The sequence below is a fragment of the Triturus cristatus genome, chromosome 2_2, assembly GCF_964204655.1.
Source record: "Triturus cristatus chromosome 2_2, aTriCri1.1, whole genome shotgun sequence".
NCBI classification, from domain to species: Eukaryota; Metazoa; Chordata; class Amphibia; order Caudata; family Salamandridae; genus Triturus; species Triturus cristatus.
The window spans coordinates 1,034,050,315-1,034,070,717 of NC_140582.1; positions in this window are offsets into that span (position 1 = coordinate 1,034,050,315).

Sequence of the window (20,403 nt, forward strand, 5' to 3'; positions counted from 1 at the left end):
GCGCATTCTGGACGGTCTGTAGCTTTTTCAGCTGATACCCAGGAAGGCCGATGTATAAGGCAGTGGCCTAATCTAGGCGCAATAGAATGAGAGCGCTGGTCACCATTTCCTTTGCAGATCAGGGCAGCAATGGCAGGAATTTCCTAAGTAATTTGAGTGTGCCGAAGCACACTCCGGCCACTTTTTTTTATCTGCGGTGAGAATCTGAGGTCCTCACTAAACCAGACCCCCAGATTCTTCCGTGGACTCCCTGTTGACTTAGGCATGGGGTAACCCTCAGGCCAAAGGTCGACCCTGAAATGTGGAGGAAAGGACCCATAGAGGTGTACCCCGGACTTCTCCTCATTGCGTTTGTGTTGGGCTTGCACTAGCCATTTAAAAACTTCGGCAAGACAGTTTTTGGCTAAATCAGGGAAAAAATTGTTTTCCTTCCATGTAAAGAGGAGCTGGGTATCATCAGCGTAAGCTATGATCTTTGCACCCAGCTCCTCCGCCAGATAGATTAGCGGCGTGTATACGTTGAAGAAAAGGGGGCTCAAGGTGGAACCCAAGGGGATCCCCGTGTTCACGTTTCTTGGAGTTGAAGAGAATGGGGCAGCAATACTTGCTGCGTTCTATTCGCTAAGAAGGATTCAATCCAATCACACACCACGCCAGAGATTCCGATATTGGAAAGACAGGCCAAGAGTTGGCGATGCAGCACCGTGTCGAACGCGGCAGAGAGGTCCAATAAAACCAGGGCCGCTTTGCTGCCAGAATCTAGGCATTCTCTAAAAGCCTCCGATATCTCGACCAGGCCGACTCGGTACTATATGAGGCCCTGAAACCCGACTGGGCTGGGTGGAGGGCGCCAGAAGTTTCAACAAACTCAGAGAGCTGTTTGTGAACTGCCTTCTCACACACCTTCACCGCAGCCGGGAGAAGTGAGATCGGTCGGTAGCTAGCTAGTGTGGCGGGGTTTAAGGAAGGCTTTTTTAGCAGGGGGAGAAGTTTTGCCTGTTTCCACTCCGGTGGAACCGTGGTGGTTTGAAGCAAAAAATTGATGATATAATTCACTTCAGGGTTAACTACCTCCGCCACCTCCGCTAACTGCCTGGCTAGGGTGCTAAAAAGGCCAAAACTTTGAACCCACTGACATCACGCTGTGTCGATGACAGAGACAGTACCTTGTACACATGAGATGGGCAGGAAAAGGCTCCGTTGCTACCTATCCCCATCGATAGTGATGATGGTCTGGAGGATGAGATTAATCTTTCCTACTCCTCAGAGTCAATATCTGGGGGAGAGATAAGGAATTTGGGTATATCTGATGAGGCTTCTAAGGCCTCTGGGTCAAAAATGGGAATTGTAGACCCCTTTGGGGAGTGCATGTTCAACCACATCCTCATGAAACACCCTCTATCCCCTGAGTGGGTCCCATCACAACATGTGGGTGAATACCTCTCCTTCTGGCTCTGTAAGGAAATCCCTAAGGAGGTGAGGTCGCGTCTCAGGTCTGAGTGCCCTCTACCAACCCTCCCAGATAAAGTGGCCTTAATCCCAGACCTAGACAACAAGATAGTAGCGTTCATCGCCAAAAGCGGGAGAGACCCGAGGAAAGGTCTCGAGAAGGGTCTAAAATCTTGCCAGGACAGACTACTGGATATTACCGGCCCTCTAACCACGATGTTCGAGTTGGTCGAAATGGCCTGTTTTGAGGATACCTCCATTGACCACAGCTGCACCAGTGGGCACAAAGAGCCATTTGCCTACTTTGTAACCCCAACACTGCACAGTCCAATGAGAGAAGGAAAAGTGTCTTATTAAAAATTGAACCCAAGCTAGTGGAACTGGCTAACAAGGAAGGGGGAGCAGCCTCCCAAGGCCTTCTCTTTGGAGGTAAATTTATTAAGGAAATGGATACATACGTGGGAGTTTTTAATTCTATACGAAATGTCACAGAAGGACATAAAGAGAGTCTTTCATGACAAGGTTTTTGGCAGGGCCGGAAGAACACGAGGTCTGTTCCTCGGCCGTGGCCAGAGCTCATCAAGACGCTACATGTGATGGGGCAAGATCCTCCCAGACAGGTTTTTCAAGCCACTTATCCTTCTACCCTCAAATGCAGAGATCTTGTTTCAGAGGCTTCAGGGGCGAGCAGAGGCAAAGAGGCTTTTTAGCAGGAAAGACTTATTTTAGACCCTTCAGATACCCCTATAAAGGTGGGAGGAAGACTAGCCCAATTCTGTGGGAACTAGAATATGGTGAGCCAGGGTCCTTGGATCCTGGATACAGTCAAAGGGTACAAGATAGAGTTCATAGACTTACCAATATAAAGGAAGTTACCCCAGGAGATGACCTTCACACGACAAGATTCAATTCTAGTGGCAAATGAGGTAAAAGACTTATATACCAAAGGGGCAATCGGAGAGGGAAAGGAGTTATGCTTCATCAGCAATGTTTTCCTAGTGGAGAAAAAAGACAATGGGATGAGATAAACCTAAAAGAATTAAACAATTGGGTGGTTTACCACCACTTCAAAATCAAGGGAAATCACCTCCTCAGAGATGTGCTGAGGAAAGGGGACTGGTTAACATGTCTAGACCAGAGAGATGCATACCTCACTATCCGTATCTGGTCTCCACACTAGAAATTTCTCCAGTTCGTGTGGGAGGGCAAATTCTGGCAGTTCTGCAGCCTCCCCTTCGGTCTTTCATCAGCCCCCTGGCAGCGTAGCTGGATGGCTAAGAGCAAGAGGGATAACACCTATATTGTACTTAGACGACATACTAATAATGGCCCAATCCAGGGAAGCGGCTTCACAACACACAGATCTCACAATAAAACTCTTAGAACACATGGGATTTGTCATAAACATGAAGAAAATCATCTATAAGTCCAAGCCAGGACACTTAGGGGCATATTATCAAGCATGGCGTTAAAATTATCGCCGCTTTAGTGGCAGAAAACTGCCGCTAAAGCGGTGATAATGGGCTTGATAATATGCCGCAGAGAATTCCAATAGAAGTCCATGTTGACACCAGAACATGGGCTTCTATGGGAATTCTCACGGGCATAGTATCTAGCCCATTATCGCCACTTTAGCGGCAGTTTTCTGCCGCTAAAGTGGTGATAATTTTAACGCCGTATCTTGATAATATGCCCCTTAGTTCCTGGGCTTTATCATAAATACTGTTCAAGCAGAGTTACAACTACCTAGGGAAAAGTTAAGGAAAGTTCTAAAGGAGTTAAGGAAAATAGTAACGAAAGAGGGAGTCCCACTGAGAACATTAGCAAGGGTACTGAGCCTCTTGTCCTCAACGATCCAAGCCATATATCCGAGCCCCCCTGCATTACCAGGCCCTGCAGAGCCTCAAGGCCACCGCATTGAGATCGAATCAATCTTATTCTCAGATAGTATCCCTAGGCCCGTATTTTAGAGAAGAACTACTCTGGTTGTTGAGGAATGCAGAGTCGTGGAATGGCAGAGCCACCTTTGGGGAGGACCAGAATAAGTAATATAGTTGGACGTGAGCTTAGATGGATGGGGTGCGAGATGCGGCGACTCATCGATGGGAGGACGATGGATAGACAGGAGGAGTTACATATCAACTGCCTAGAACTATTGGCAAGCTCCTTTGCAATTTGCAGCTTTACTAGGGACTTAATGAAGTGTTCAGTCATGCTTCACATGGACAATGTATCTGCAGTAACATACGTGAACAAAATGGGGGGACCCAACTCCAAAGGGCTATCGGACCATGCCAAGAACTTCTGGGCCGACTGCCTCAGCAAGGGCATCTCAGTGATTGCCGAACATATCCCGGGTCTGAACAACGGAGTTGCAGACTGGTTTTCCAGGAATTTCAGGGTTTCCAGCAACTCCAGGAGGCTAGACAGGGAAATCGTCTTGACCATTCAGGAGATATGGGGGGCCTTTGGGGTAGATCTCTTTGCGAACAGACTGAACAGTCAACTACCAAAAGTTTTCAGCTGGAGGCCGAACCCTCAGGCCTTGGGGGTGGATGCATTTCTTCAGATCTGGCAAGGACTAACACCTAATGCTTGTACCCCATTTGTCATGCTACCAAGGCTACTATTACAAGTTTGCAGGAACAAGGAGGTAACAGTAGTAATAACGCCCCTCTGGAGGTCTCAAGCAGGGTTCCCAATCATGATGGAAATTAGTATAGACCTACCATTCTGAATACCAACATTTGAGGAAATAATTACAGGTCCTCAGGGAGAATACAGCAGGGCCTTCTGTCATTGATGGCCTGGAGGATTTCAGGAGACAGTGGCAGATGCCAGGACATTCGGCAAATGCTTTCAGACTCATATCAGAGTCATGGGCACCTGGCACAAGGAAAGCATATAGACTGGCTTGGGAGAAATGGGTTTGTTGGTATCTTCAATGGAACTACAATCCCATTTCAGCTGATTTATCACAAGTGATAAACTATCAATCTGGAATTTTTGCAACAGGACTGTCCTGCCAGACTGTTAATGTCTACAGATCAGCCATTGCAGCAGGCCATTGCCTTGTAGACGGAACCACAATGGGTCAAAACCTACTAGCTAAGAAATTAATGAGAAATATGCGTGTTTTCAACCCACTTTCTGCTAAATATACTGCCCTATGGGACGTTATGGATGTCCTTCGAATGATTACAAGCAGGGGTGAGTACTCTGGGCTATCCCTAAAGCAAAAATCTTACAAACTCACTGTTCTGCTGTGCCTAGTATCCTTCAGACGAACATCAGACATGAAAGCCTTAGATATCACCAGTAGAGTGTTCCAACCAGAAGTGGTCCGCTTTTAATTAAAAAGACAAACTAAAACCATGTCAACCTCGGTTTTCTACCCCTTCTTTCCACAGAATGAAAGATTGTGTGTGGTGAAGTGTCTGATGAAGCACGAAAAAAGGACTGCAAGGTTAAGAGGAAATATTGAAGAGGTAATATTATCCCATAGGTCTCCCCATAGAGCGTTGTCCGCACCCAGCTTAGCAAGATGGGTGAATGATGTTATGAAAGAAGGAGGATCAGATATGTCCATATTTGGTGCACACTTCCTTAGAGGGGCATCAACTTCAAAATCTTTTATTTTGGGTGGAGGTCTTCAAGCCATCCTTAGAGCTGCAGACTGGTCCAATGAAAGTATCTTCAAAAGCTGCTACTTTTACCTGTAATAAGCGCAACTGTTAATGTGTTGAACACACTTTAAACTTGCATAATGTTAGCCTCCGTGTCATGCAATAAAATATAGTTTTTTTACAGCCGGTTGGGCAGAAATCTGGAGTTTATTAAAGACACGTAGGCTAAGATTATGCCTCCACTAGGTACCCACCCTTGGGTAATAAGACCAAAGTGGATCGTTTTTGTCTTTCAGATTAGAAATTTCAAAGAACAAATGGATTATAAAAAAGGAAGATAAAGTTATCTTGTTCGATGCAGCAAAGAAGGAAGAAGACTACATGTGGTGTGGCTTTATACAATGTTAGAATGTTTTTGAACTTCTAGATCTCTTCAATTGTTGCTGCTGTGAGCTGTGCAATAAAGGGCATTTGCATTATCTTTGCCTCCGTGTCTTCAATAAAATCCAGATTTTATGCCCACCAGGCTGTGAAACATCTACATTTTCCTTTCAAGTGAATACAACTTGTCCCACATGTTTTCAGCTGATGTGAAGCACCATTTTTCTCATAATTACTAACATATGCCCCCCTTTACCAGTACTTGTGGGACGCTGCATTTCTTGCATATAAATCACGCCAGCCAGAAATAGACAACGCTCTGAAGCCTCACAAATAGTGGCCGCTGCAGACAGACACCCTGGGTCGCAATTGTAATCCGGCTTCCAGCCACACATCATGTTTGGAATTCACAATGATCAGTTCGCTCTCCTGTAGAACCAGTGCGCATAGGTGATTTACAACAATCTCTGTTAATCTCAGCAGAGAGTGTTCACTAAGTATATTTACACAAAGAACCCACTTATGCTGCATTACTATCTCCCCACAACCAAACCTATCAGCCTCCAGACTTCCATGAACATTTTAAACATGTTTAACTATCTTTATAAAAAGCTATAGCTGCTTCACTATAGCTGGTTACCCATAAGCATCAAACTATTGAATACGTAACTGATTCAGCCCCAGCCCTACCAGCCCTTTCACACCAAAATGTGCTCTGAAAACTGGAGTTTTCCTTAAAATTGGTATTATAATTACCTTTATTTAGAAACTTTATAGAAATGTTAATAGAAATATTTATACTAATTGTACTAGGTTAGTCAGCATGTGATGCATTATTATTTTTAAGGTTTTTATTGATGCACCATTGTATTACAATCTTCATACTTTGATTTAGTAAGCAACGGCTTTGAAGTTTTACTTTTTTTTGTGTGTGTTCTTTACCTGTATTTTTTGCATATTCGCATTTTCAGTTAATTCAGCATGTTAAGGTATTAAAGTTTTTTTTGTGTATTTTTTGTGGACTATATGGTACATTTGGCAAGGATATTTGTGGTCTGCCATACCGTTATCAATTGTTTACAATACATCTCTCCTTTGCACTTCCACCAACCCTGTCATCTCTCCCCCACACACCCACTGCCCTTGCATCTCTCCCTCACACTCCCACTACACCTCTTATCTCTCCTTCACACTCCCACTACCCCCTCTCATCTCGCAACCCAACTGCCACCACTTCTCCCTCCCTCACACTCCTGGTCTCCTCTCTTTACTACCTGCTCACACAAGCTACCTTCCTGTACATCCTCATGCTGTGCACTTGCACTGTCTAACTCTCACAAATGCGAGACCTATTGCATTGCAAATGCATGTTTTATTTTGTAAATGGTGACTAATAGGCTATTTTTCACTACTGGTATAATACAAACGCATTGGCTAAGGCAAAAGATGTTGCTGTTCTTAAAATAGAGAAACTAGTACATTTTAGTTAGGGAAATTGTTTGGTAATAGTTGGATGATTCTAGCAGCGGGAAAAAGCTCACATGATATTGAACATCTTTACTTGCAAGAGAGAGCATTAAATAGCCTTAGCCTAACACAAAGACAAACAAGGCAACTTCCATAATACAGTGCTACAAACCAGACATTATGATGTCATCGTGTCTGTACATACATTGAAAAATATACTCTGGCTCTGAATTACAAGCTACACTACACAAAGTTTAACAAAAAGGATACTTATTCATCACTGGGATCACAAATGGGACAGTGCAACAATCCACGAAGTGCTATGACAAGAAATTTAGGGTGCTAATCGGGATAATAGACAGAGCCTAAGAAGGGAGGGATTCCAATACAGATTGATTTCACCAATCATTTCATTTAATAATTACCATGCAATAAGTTGCCATTCTCTCTCATATTTACATGTATCACATTCTTGCTTTTTGCCATTCAGTTTTTTTTCTCCTGTAATGGTCAATCATATAATCTTTATTGGAACTGGGCTTTAAGACTTCAGTAAAGCATTTTAAAAATAGATAGGGCCCGATTCACAAAGGCAATCTGAGACAAAAGTCTAACTTTACAACTTTTGGTATTCACAGAGGTCATTAATGAGTCGTATTATACGTCCGCAGTCGGGCTGGATCTCCGTCTTCAGCCATACTATCTGCACCTGGGCTGTACTCTCAGACTCGTGTCGTACTCTCTGAATAGGGCCGGATGAAGTGTATTCAATGGGCCAGAGTGCAATCTTTACAAAAAAAGAACATTAGGAACGTGTGCTAAAAATTGGAGGAGGTCAGGAAAATCAGTTTGGACAGGGAAAATGGTGTGACCAGACACTACATCATATCCAGAAACGTTTGCTCCTTTGCATCATGGTATATTCAGTCCACAATTTGCGCTCCCCTATGTGTTGACTAAGGGGAGTGTTGACTATAGTGTTGGCACTATAGTCAACAACGAGGGGAGCGCAAATTGTGGACTGCATGTACCATGATGCAAAGGAGCAAACTTTTCTGGGATGTGATGAAGCGTCTGGCCACACCTTTTCCCTGCCCAAACTGAGTTTCCTGAACTCCTCTGCCATTTATCCCATGTTCCTAATGTTCCTTTTTTGTAAAAATTGCACTCCGGCCCAGCATTGATTTCACTTCATCTGGCCCGAGCCGGAGAGTACGGCCCGGGTGCGGCGAGTACGTCAGAAGCCAGAGATTCCGGCCCTTCTGCGGATGTAAAGATAGGACTTGTAAATGATCTCTGTAAATACCGAAAGTTGTAAAGTTAGACTTTTGTCTCGGATTGCCTTTGTGATTCGGACCCATAGTGTGGATTTACTGTGCAAGCCCATCTTTTGGACGGACAATGCTCTAGAACTCACCAATATAATCCCGCAGTCTCTGACAGGAATGATCTTTACCTGATGCATATTATGTCCAAGTAAGTCGTGGGAGGTTCGTAGGTCACAGCACATTTGTCTTTCCTACTCTTGTTGGTAAACTGGTTCATTCATGTGATTGCCAACAAGCTGTGAAAGCCTATCTGTGCCAGAGTTATATGGGGACTTGTATATTTGTATCACTAAAACTGAGTGCAGCAAACATTGCTAAATTAAGGCTGGAAAAAGAGTCCCAAGGGCATCTCAACACAAACTTTAAAGTCTTCAGAGACAGGAAAATACTTAGGGGCATATTCACAAGACTCTATCACCGAGTTTATCGCAGCCAAAGTTGCGATAAACTTATTGCCCCAATCACAAGCTTGCCCACAGCACCAGTATACCTGCGATAGCAGCCACAAAAAACATCGCCACAGATGACCCCCGCAACTATCGCTAATGAGATGCAGAGTAGGCGTTCCCGTGCAACACCACACCTCAACTATCTCAATGACCAGCCAGATCGGCGATAAGAACACAAAACAGGCGATTAGGCGCATTAGCACCCGGAAACTAACACCTGCTCAGACCTGGTGCAAAGTTGGACGACAGCCTGCACCACAAAATGGAGCCTAGCCCACAGCCACATTGGAAGGGTAACAGATGCCATGGAGCCACTGGTCATGCGGCCCGGACACCCAAGAGGACCACAACACCCACCGCCGACTGCACCAACACAGCGTGCAACCAACATCCCACCACAATGAAAGCTGTTGGCTGTGCTACACCTGTTGGCCACTGGTACCCCCCAACCAACACCCACCAGAGTCAGAGGAGTCTCACAGCCAGCCACATCCAAGTCCCTCACACCTGTCCTGGACATCACCATCAGCCTGGTACCCCAGTCCCTATACGTCCAACCCAATGCGCAGGATCTGCTGGAGTCCAAGCAAGGACCATACGCCATAGCTGGATGCACGCACGTGTTGGGGGCAATCCACAGCACACATGTACTACCTGTGCCCCCTGGTGACACAGCACACAATCACCGCAACAGAAAGCACACGTCTCACATCAATGTGCAGGCAACATCTGAACACCGTGGAACCTCCACCAATGACAAGGCGGCTGCTGCTGCGAGAGCGCTTGCGCGTTTTTGCAGTAAAACTGCTGTTTTAAAAACGTTATATATTCTTCTTGTTTGTTTTGGTCATTTTGACCCTTTTTTAAATTGCCCCTTACCTGCACCATAAATCGTGCCCCTTCACCGCCGTTTTGGCGGGTCTGGTCTTGGGGTGGGTGCCTGGTTCGTTTTTGGCGGACATCTTGGAGTGGGGTGAGTGGATTGAGGCTTTTCCAGCTGACAGCGCTTGAATGCACATGTGACGCCTGGGAACACCTATTTAGGGCGAGTCCCTCCTGCTTTCAGCCCCTGACAAGGCGGCTGCTGCTGCGAGAGCGCTTGCGCGTTTTTGCAGTAAAACTGCTGTTTTAAAAACGTTATATATTCTTCTTGTTTGTTTTGGTCATTTTGACCCTTTTTTAAATTGCCCCTTACCTGCACCATAAATCGTGCCCCTTCACCGCCGTTTTGGCGGGTCTGGTCTTGGGGTGGGTGCCTGGTTCGTTTTTGGCGGACATCTTGGAGTGGGGTGAGTGGATTGAGGCTTTTCCAGCTGACAGCGCTTGAATGCACATGTGACGCCTGGGAACACCTATTTAGGGCGAGTCCCTCCTGCTTTCAGCCCCTGACAAGGCGGCTGCTGCTGCGAGAGCGCTTGCGCGTTTTTGCAGTAAAACTGCTGTTTTAAAAACGTTATATATTCTTCTTGTTTGTTTTGGTCATTTTGACCCTTTTTTAAATTGCCCCTTACCTGCACCATAAATCGTGCCCCTTCACCGCCGTTTTGGCGGGTCTGGTCTTGGGGTGGGTGCCTGGTTCGTTTTTGGCGGACATCTTGGAGTGGGGTGAGTGGATTGAGGCTTTTCCAGCTGACAGCGCTTGAATGCACATGTGACGCCTGGGAACACCTATTTAGGGCGAGTCCCTCCTGCTTTCAGCCCCTGACAAGGCGGCTGCTGCTGCGAGAGCGCTTGCGCGTTTTTGCAGTAAAACTGCTGTTTTAAAAACGTTATATATTCTTCTTGTTTGTTTTGGTCATTTTGACCCTTTTTTAAATTGCCCCTTACCTGCACCATAAATCGTGCCCCTTCACCGCCGTTTTGGCGGGTCTGGTCTTGGGGTGGGTGCCTGGTTCGTTTTTGGCGGACATCTTGGAGTGGGGTGAGTGGATTGAGGCTTTTCCAGCTGACAGCGCTTGAATGCACATGTGACGCCTGGGAACACCTATTTAAGGCTCCTCCCCTAGCGCAGCGGGATCGCGCAGCGGGCGCGTCCTCGCGTGGCCGGAGTCGTGCCAGAGTCCTGCCCGTCTGCGTCCGTCCGCGCCCGGTTGCGCTGGCTTCGCGGCGATATTTACATCAGGTGCATCTCTAACCATGCTTATGTATACCAGGGAGAGTCTCCTGGCATTTAATACCTGTCTGCCTCCCTGCGCCGAAGTCCGCGGTGACCCTTTGTGTGGCCCCCATCGCTGTGCTTGTGGCGGCTGGCTACTCGAAGCCCCTTCCTGTCTGGGGTCTTGTATAGTGCAGCCTGCCATAAGCAGTAAGGTCTCTTCGCGACATCTCACCATCTGGAATTTAAACGTCAGATCGGCGGTCAAGCATTATCAGGATATTGCTGATCTTGTGGACAATGACCCCCCTGACATCTTTTGTCTGACAGAGACATGGCTGCAAGACACCGATTCTACGGTATTGAATCTGGCGTTCCCCGTTGAGTATTCCATCTACACGCTCAACCGCTCTTCGAGAGGGGGTGGCGTCGCTCTTGCTGTTAAATCGTGCTATTCTTGCGCCTGGAGTGTGCAGAACATCACGGGCTGCGAAAGCGCCCTGTTCAAGGTTGCGGTTACTCCGCATTTTACCTTGTCAGGATTGCTGATTTACCGTCCACCTGGTAGCTCAGTGGCATTTCGAGAGGCTCTCCCTGAGGCGGTTAGTTCACTAGCAGTAGGGTCTGCCAATTTTTCTATCATTGGTGATTTGAATCTCCATTTTGACACTTTGTGTCTTTCTTCTGTGGGAGGGATGGTGGCGGACCTTGAGGCCCTTCAATTGTTCCAGCTGGTCTCGGACCCCACTCATAGTGGTGGCCACACTCTGGACCCCTTTTTTTCTAACTTAGAAGGGGTTACAGTGGCCCCCCCCCTCCCCCTGACCTGGTCAGACCACTCACTCGTGACCATTCACTGTAGTCTTGATGAAGCCCCACTTAAGGTGCCACTGCGAGCCATGCCCAGACGGCGCTGGAGCAAATTAAAGGCGGAAGATCTCCACCGCCTTCTTACTGACGACCCGCTGGGTGCAGTGGAGAACGTGGAGTCTGGTTATGACCATTTCTGCGGATGGGTAACCAGGGCCCTCGACTCCCTTATCCCGATGGTTTCCAGTAAGTGTGGCTCCCGCGCCCCCAGTCCCTGGTATGATGGCAATCTGAGGGCTCTGAAAAGTGTCTGCAGACGTACAGAGAGAGACTGGAGGAAGAGGTATGACAGCAGCAAAAAAACCCTGTATATGGCTGCGGTCAAGTCTTATCACCGCGCGGTTTGTAGAACCCGGGCTGAATACTACGCTCTGGAGTTTCGCAATAGTGGGAATCCTGTTAAAACCATCTTTAAGGCCCTTAAAGACCTTGTGGCAAGGAAGCCGGCCGGTAACTCCATCAGCTCCAATACTCATTGTGAAGCGCTGGCGGCTTTCTTCCTGGAGAAGGTCCAGACCATATATAGGGCCTTCCCCTCCTCCACTGCACAAACCAGTATGGGGCCTCCCATCCGGTTGGATCAGGTGGTGCTAGACTCTCTCCCCTCTCTCTCTTTGGAGTCTTACACGGCCTTGGCTCTCCGAGTTAAGTCGGGGTCGCCGGACGACCCGCTCAAGCCACCTATGTTCAGAGACCAGGTTTTTGCTCGCCCGGTTTGCGACTTAATCAACACGTCGCTATCATCAGGCCAAGTGCCTTTGAAATGGAAGCATGCGGTAGTAATGCCCATTTTGAAAAAACCATCTCTCGACCCTACAAAATCGGAGAACTACCGCCCGATTTCACTTCTCCCGTGGCCAGCCAAACTCGCGGAGGCGCATGTCAACACCGCCCTCTCTGGTCATCTGTTGCGTGCCAACATTCTGGACGACACCCAGAATGGTTTTCGGGCTGGCCACAGTACGGAGACAGCACTGTTATCTATGGTCGAGCACCTTCGGGTAGTTCTGGATGCAGGTCAAACGGCGGCGCTTGTTTTGTTAGACCTAAGCGCCGCCTTTGACACGGTCTCCCATGACATTCTCCTGCAACGTCTTGAGGAGATAGGGGTGATCGGCACTGCACACCAGTGGTTCCGTTCGTTTCTCAGGGATCGTTCCTTCTGTGTGGCGTCCCCGCCCTACCAGTCCAAATGTCATCGTCTGTCTCTTGGGGTCCCACAGGGTTCCTCACTGAGCCCCACGTTGTTTAACATCTACGTGAGGCCGCTGGCTGAGGTTGTGAAGCTCTGTGGTATGACCATGGTGTCGTACGCAGATGACACCCAGCTAGCGGTCACGATCAGCGGGGACTCGGGGGTGGATGCCCCAAGATTCAGAGAAGGACTCAGGGCGGTGGCTGGTTGGATGACGTCCAACTGTCTCCAACTAAACGCCAAAAAAACGGAGGTGATGATCTTTGGGAAGCGGACGGACCTATGGGGAGATACTTGGTGGCCCTCTGAGTTGGGGCCGACCCCCACTCCGGTTGCGGAGATCAAAAACCTTGGTGTTTGGCTGGACCCTTCCCTCAACTTCGTTGGCCACACCAAAAGGACGGCGGCTTGCTGCTTCGGCATCCTGCGCAATCTGCGCCCTGCCCTTAAATACTTCGATGCCGCAACTCGTCAATTGGTGGTGCAAGCAACGGTTTTGGCACGGCTGGACTATGCCAGCTCCCTTTTTATAGGATTAAACCAGGCTGAGTTAACCCGACTTCAAAGAGTGCAGAACGCTGCGGCCAGAGCGATCATAGGTCTTCCTAGGTTTTGCTCGGCCGGTCAATCTTTGCGAGCCTTGCATTGGTTACCCGTTAGGCAGCGGATCCACTTTAAAGTTTTGTGCCTTTCCTTCAAAATTCTGAAGGGCCTATCACTTCCCTTACTGCACCAACTCTTGCGCCCTTACATCCCGGGCCGCACTCTGCGCTCGCTAGACCAAGAATTAGCGGTAGCCCCTCGGTTCAAACTCAGTCGGGTGGGGGGTCGCTCTTTTAAGGTGCGGGCAGCCGCACTCTGGAACGCTCTCCCTTTGAAACTCCGGACCTTTGGTGACCTGCTCTCCTTCCGCAAGGCCGCTAAAACTCATTTATTTTCTGAGCTTTGTTAAATCCTGCACTCCCCAATTTCTTAATAATTATTTCTGTTCCCCAGTTGTGTTGTGTTCGCCACCTTGTCGGTGCGCCGGGACGCTCCTTCGCTGGAGCAGCCGTGCGCAATACAAATAGCACTAACATAACATAACATAACAATGTCGCCTCCAAATATCCAGCCAGTGCGCATGATTTCTTCATCCTCCGACAGTCCATCAGCAACCAGCGTTCCCAGGATGGCACCAAGGGAACTGCACAGCTTCTTGGCAAGTTCCAAATGAACACCCAACTCACCTCAACTTCACAACCATGCAACTCACAACTCTGGCAATGCACATGTCACAAAATCACAACCAACATGCAAAACAACATGCTCACCCACCAGACACGACAGAACAAATCACAATGGTAACCTGGGCAAGCCGTGAACATGAGCCATCAACGGCATGGCACCCCAGCCACACAATAGCCGAATGTGGGAAGAGGTGGCAACCAGGCATGTGTGAAGGATGCAGGAGAACCATGATTGGGAAAGTACACAATGCCAAGAGTGGCGGAGATGTGCTGGACAGACCGCAGTATGCAGAACACACCCATATCCATGGCGACATACACCTCTGGTCAATGGAGTGTAGTGGACAGTGGACGCAACCATGTAACCCCAGTCAGTGGGGAGTTCGCAGAAATGTTGCCTGTTACGTCCCCCCGTAAGCGTGAGCGGAGTGGGATGACCCGGCTTATGCCAGGCCAGCAGAGGGGTGTGAATAAAAACCACGTAGCTCTGGGTGTGGTCCACTTCCGGAAAGTCCAATGTCTCTGCCAGGGCGATGCCTCTCACCATGCCACGAGGGCGACGCTGTCCTTGTGAGCGGAGTTGCCTTCGATCCTGTCTGCCTGCTGTACGCCGGCCCGCTGGACCCCAAACCTGTCAGGCCCACCCCTGCACAGCCAGGCCACACTGATCATCTTCGGACACCATCACATGTCAAAGAGGGCCCACCACATGCCGGCGCAAGCTCCAAGCCAGAGGCCAGCAACCTTGGCAGCCTCCTCAGACTATCACGGTCTCCATGACACAGGCCCGCTTTAGTCCTTTCTCGTTGACACACTCTACTGCGGCCTCCGGCCTCCCCAATGGACAAGTAGGTCACACATTTGGAACTGAGTCTTGATCATACATTGTCCGTGTACGCACAATAATGAAGATTCTATTTCACTGTACTCCCTTCGGTCAGGTGGCAGCAACCATGTGCATAGCATCCCTACGACACGTGGCTGTGGGCCCTTGCTAACCGCTGCCCCCAGCCTACACTGCAGTCAAATAGGTCACACACAATTTTTAATTCAGCCTTGATTTATTTATGGCTGACTTGATGTCATTGTACAGGCCTCATCGCAGACTGCACCCCCTTTCAGCCCCGGTGCCACTATGTCTATTCCCCGAGGCCCATGGACACTTTCTAGTTGGACTTTGTTGGTGACTGAGTCCATGGACTTGGGGTTGTCGTCGCCATCATGGCGGTGATACTGACTTTGTGGCGAAAACGAGGACGTGGCATTCCACCCCTCCATTTGCTGCTTCCGGACAGTTTCCACCCTCTGCATCATGCCCTGGAGGACACCTTCCACTGTCCCCCGCAACCCTCCGCAACATACACCTCGACATTGATGAGGACCCGCTCAGGTCGCATGGCCATTCTGACTGCACCGCAAGTCACTGTCCCGTGGCTGGATGCCTGTGCCGGCTGCAGTGCATCCGGGGCCACTAACTCTGTGCTGGTCATGTCCGGGACCCCTTCTTCTGAGATATTGGATGGCCTTTGAAGCGATGGCCTTGGGTTCATCAATGCCATGTGTCTGTGGCCCTGCGCTATCCGCAGCCTCTGGCCTCAAATGAGGCCCACCAGGGCTCACACATCAAATCGAGTCCTAACCGGCCTGGAAGTCGCATCACCGCAGGAGGCACACACCACCACCGCCAGGACCGACTCCAACCGCAAAGTGCCTGTGTCAAAATGGTCATACTGGCAGACTGCCGGAGTTGGCTCCACATGTCGTGGATGCCATCTTCTGCCTGATCTCCTGCTCTGCACTCCAGGTGCCACTGACTCAGTGCACCACGAATCATCATCCATTACTGTCTTGGTTATGTACTGTGGTGGGTTCACGCAGCAATGTCACCTCAAGCGGTCTGGGAGACCTGGGATGATGATGAGGAAGATGATGCAGGTGTGACACCCCCCACTGCATCTGCATTATGTAGGTCCCAAAGGGACAGAATCCTAGACATTCTCTTCACATGAGCGCGCTCAGCTCTGGTGCCCCAGACTCAGCACTCTGCAACTCACGGACACTTCTGTTTGCTCATTGTGTGCCCTCTGGACTTGCTCAGGCTACCTCCATGATGCTCCGCAGTTGTCCCTGTAATGCTGGTGTGTCTGTTTCCGTATTCATTGTGTTAACTGTTGTATTTGTTGCCAGCACCAACAACTCCCTGAGGGCTGGCTTGCACCTACCCCACACACATCCAGCACAGGCGTCACTTTACATGTGGCCCTGCCAATAAAGGGGCCGGGCGCACGTGCCCGTAGCCAGTTCGATATATTATCTGCGTGTGTCCCTGTGGTCTTGTTGTATGCATGAGGGCCCTGGGCCTTACGACATTACATTGTGCTGTGTACAGCGGATGCAGACATGTCACCGCAGTCAGCGGGTTAGAGCTTGGATATGTAGCTTTGTCATCACCCACTCAATTCAATTCAATTCAGCTTTATTTCGACTTATTTTGTCATAAAAGCAGCATACATAGGTTAAAACATAATACATAATCCAAAAATTCCAGGCAATAATGATGGGTGTCAATCACATTCAATTCTATCACAGCTATGCTAAAAACATATAAATTAGTTAAAAAGCCAGATACTATATAAAAATTATTATAATACAATTTACAAAGGGGGAAGGAGTAAAATTCATAATGTCAAACCAACCAAGAACATTAGCTAACCAGCCTTTGAGTCTTATAGTTTATATCCTTTCTTATTCCTTATAAGATATACATTAAATAGGAATCTACTTAGACCAAAGACTATTAGTTGTGAAGTATTTGCTTTGAATGTACGTTCTGCCTCTTTGAATAACCTAAACCCCAGATTTATACACAGGGGTTTAATCCATCGAATTCTTGGCTTTTTGTAAGCTGGGCAGAAAAACAGTACATGAGCATCATTTTCTATAGCTTTTTGTACGCAAAGGGTGCACAAACCACTCTCGTCTTCATTGCCCCTCCAACTACTAGTGTTTGCAGCTATCTGTAAAACTCCATATCGGTATTGAAGATACAGTGTTTTAGCTAGTGGTGGTCTTATCTCATCCATAAATTGTTCGAATATAGGGGTATCCTTAACAGATAAGAATTTCTGTGACAATGTACCAAGTGTAGTATTAGTGGATACTTCGTTCTTTACATAAATCCAAAAAGCGGATTTCAAAAGGTTTTTTGAGGTTAGTAACATATTCTGAGGGCTTTCCCAAAAGTGAGTAAACCCAAGCTTTTTGAACCACTGGGAGATATGTTTTAACCAGGGGATACTTTTATATTCGTCAATCCTGATCATTTCTAGCAATCCGTTCTTGTAATCGCTCAACTCAGGGGTTGTCCATAATCTAATCCAATAGAGTAGAGGCCTTAGTATAGCTTGATGATCAGTTCTTTTAAGATTAATATCCAGAAGGACTGGAATTATCGGAGTTCTTACTGGTATTTTGAGTAACCTGCGTATAAAGATGTTCTCTTCCTTCCTGAAGGTGTTGTTGCAGGAATAACCCCAGACCTCGGCACCGTAAAGTGCTGCTGATTGGGCCTTTGCTTTGAATAATTCGAGTGCCGGCGTAATTGATTTAGATTGGCTACTGCCGTGCACCTTTAGGATGGGCATTGAATTTTGTTTTAAAATTAAATTACTTTTTTCCAATTGCCCTTTCCAATTGGGTGTACTATCCAGCATAATACCCAGGTAGTTAAAACTCTCGACATATTCCAGCTTCTGGTTGTTTAAGACCAAATTCTTTCTAAAGGATTTCTGAGGATTTATGGACATATACTTTGTTTTAGATGAATTAATTTCTAATCCCTTTTCCACACAGTAGTTATTAAACATGTTTACTAGATTTTGTAAACCTTGCGGGGTTTGTGAGATGAGGATTGTGTCATCAGCAAAAAGCAATGCGGTGACTACCTCATCTGCTAGTTTCGGGGAGTCATGTTTACAATCTTTAAGATAGTTTGGTATATTGTTAACATATAAGGAGAAAAGGGTGGGCGCCAGCACACACCCTTGACGGACACCCCGATCCACAGGGATCTCTTTTGAGATTTCTCCTCCCTTACCCCGTCTAACTCTGGCATAGTTTCCTGTGTGGAGTCTAATTATTTCCCTGAGTAGCTCACTAGGGACTGCGATGTCATTGAGAGTGGACCAAAGTAATTTACGGGGTACAAGGTCGAAGGCAGCCCTTAAATCAATGAATGCTACGTACAAGCTTCCCTTTCTTATATTAATATATTTCCAGCAAATACACATAAATCTAAATACTTGATCTACTGTGCTGGTTTTTAGCCTGAATCCTGCTTGGTATTTGGTTAAAATCTGTTCCCCTTTTATCCACAATAAAAGTCTATTTAAGATATGTCTGGCGAAGGTTTTTTGTAAAAGATCAATTAAACTAATGGGGCGGTAATTTGCTGGGTCGTAACGATCCCCTTTCTTAAAAATTGTTACAATTTCAGCCCCTTTCCATGAATCAGGGATTGGTGTCCCAGCCACTATAGAGTTACATAAAAAATTAATATAGGGTCCCCAGATTCCTACATCGTGCCAGTGATTTTATCAGGACCTGGTGCTTTGCCCGTTTTAATAGCCAGGAGTGCCTCAACAGTTTCTTCATAGCTAAAGTGTAGACGGGTGTTATTATCAAGCAATCTATTTATCTCGATATCATCCATGGCCATCTCCTCATTTGTATTGCAGTATAATTTAGAGAAGTGCTTGCACCAGGTTTCTTCATCAAGATATATATCCCTAGATGATCTGCCTTTTTTATTCCCTTTGGAGATTAAATTCCAAAATGTGGCCTGTTCTTTCTGGTGAGCTGCAATCAAAAGGTCATCCCAGAGAACATCATCCCAGGCTTTTTTTGCTTGGGACAATGTCTTTTTATATGCTAGTCTACTGTCTTTAATTCCCTGTGCGTCCTTTACTTTTACAGCCTGAATCAGATCATTTTTAGCGTTGCGACAATCTTTATTGTACCAATGATTTGTTGTCGCTGAGTAGTGATCTTTCTGACTCAGGTCCTTTTTGTAGCTTTTGCTTAGATGAGGAGTCAGTGCATCTACAAGTTTATAGTGTAAGTTAAGGACATCCTGGGTACCTAGAACAAGCATATGACTTCCCTCCAATATATCAGCAAATGAGTTGTATATATTTATTATTATTTCATCTTTAGCCAGAATGTGGGGCCACTTAATAGCACGTCTGTTATTGGAGACCTGGTAATCTCCTACTGGGACATTTGACGTATCTGTCATACTTATTTTTTGTACGAAAGGTTCTGAATGTAACCATAGATGGAGGGGGAAGTGGCCGCTCTCTGTTCTATGGTCTATTTTAAAATCTATTATTAAGTACCATAGATTCATGGAAGCCATTAAAAAATCTATATGGGACCTGTAATTTCCCCTACCAAAAGTTGGAGCCGCTGGTCTATCTGACTGAAAACGGCCATTACACGCCCTTAATTCATGGTTTACAGTAATTTGTAAAATCTGCATAGCTGCTCTTGAATTTTTTACCATATTGTTGGACTCTACAGAAAGGACATTATTAGCTATATCCTGTTCTTCAAATAAGGTATCCAAGCCCAATATCGGCTCATATTGACAATTGAAATCTCCACCAACAATTACCTGCTTGCTTGGACTTAAAGTATTTAAAAAGGAGTCAGGGTGGATTATCACCTGTGAATCTTTGCTATGGGGATGCGGTCTATTATAAACATTTATTAAATATATTGTTTCTTTCCCCTTAGTCGCCATTCTTAATCCCAATATATCTAGGGAATCAATCGGCAGTAATGTGATTTCTGCCTCCACAGTAACCCTTATCCAAATCACCAGACCCCCAGATGCTCTTCCTCTCACGGATGGCACTGCGCCCCGACTAAAAGTTTTATAACCCAGTCTATGAGGTGTATCTATGGCCCATGTCTCCTGGAGAAAAACAATATCAAAGTTTTCAATGTAGGAGCACCAACCCTCATCCTGCATATTCCTTGATACCCCTGCTATGTTCCATGATATTAATCTAACAGATGGGAATTCGGCTATACCGTCCGCAATAGTATGTGATACATTATTTCCATGCGGTGGTGAATTTACGATGGTTGGACCCCCATCCTCAGTGTGCTTGATACCAGATTGTCTCTTCTCGCCCAAGCTATCAATAATTACCATGGGGCCCCCCGCCCCTATTTGGGCAATTTCATCACTAGGTTCCACAGTGAGCAAAGTCATATTTCCACCTTGAGTTGTTAGCTTAGTCTTCCTA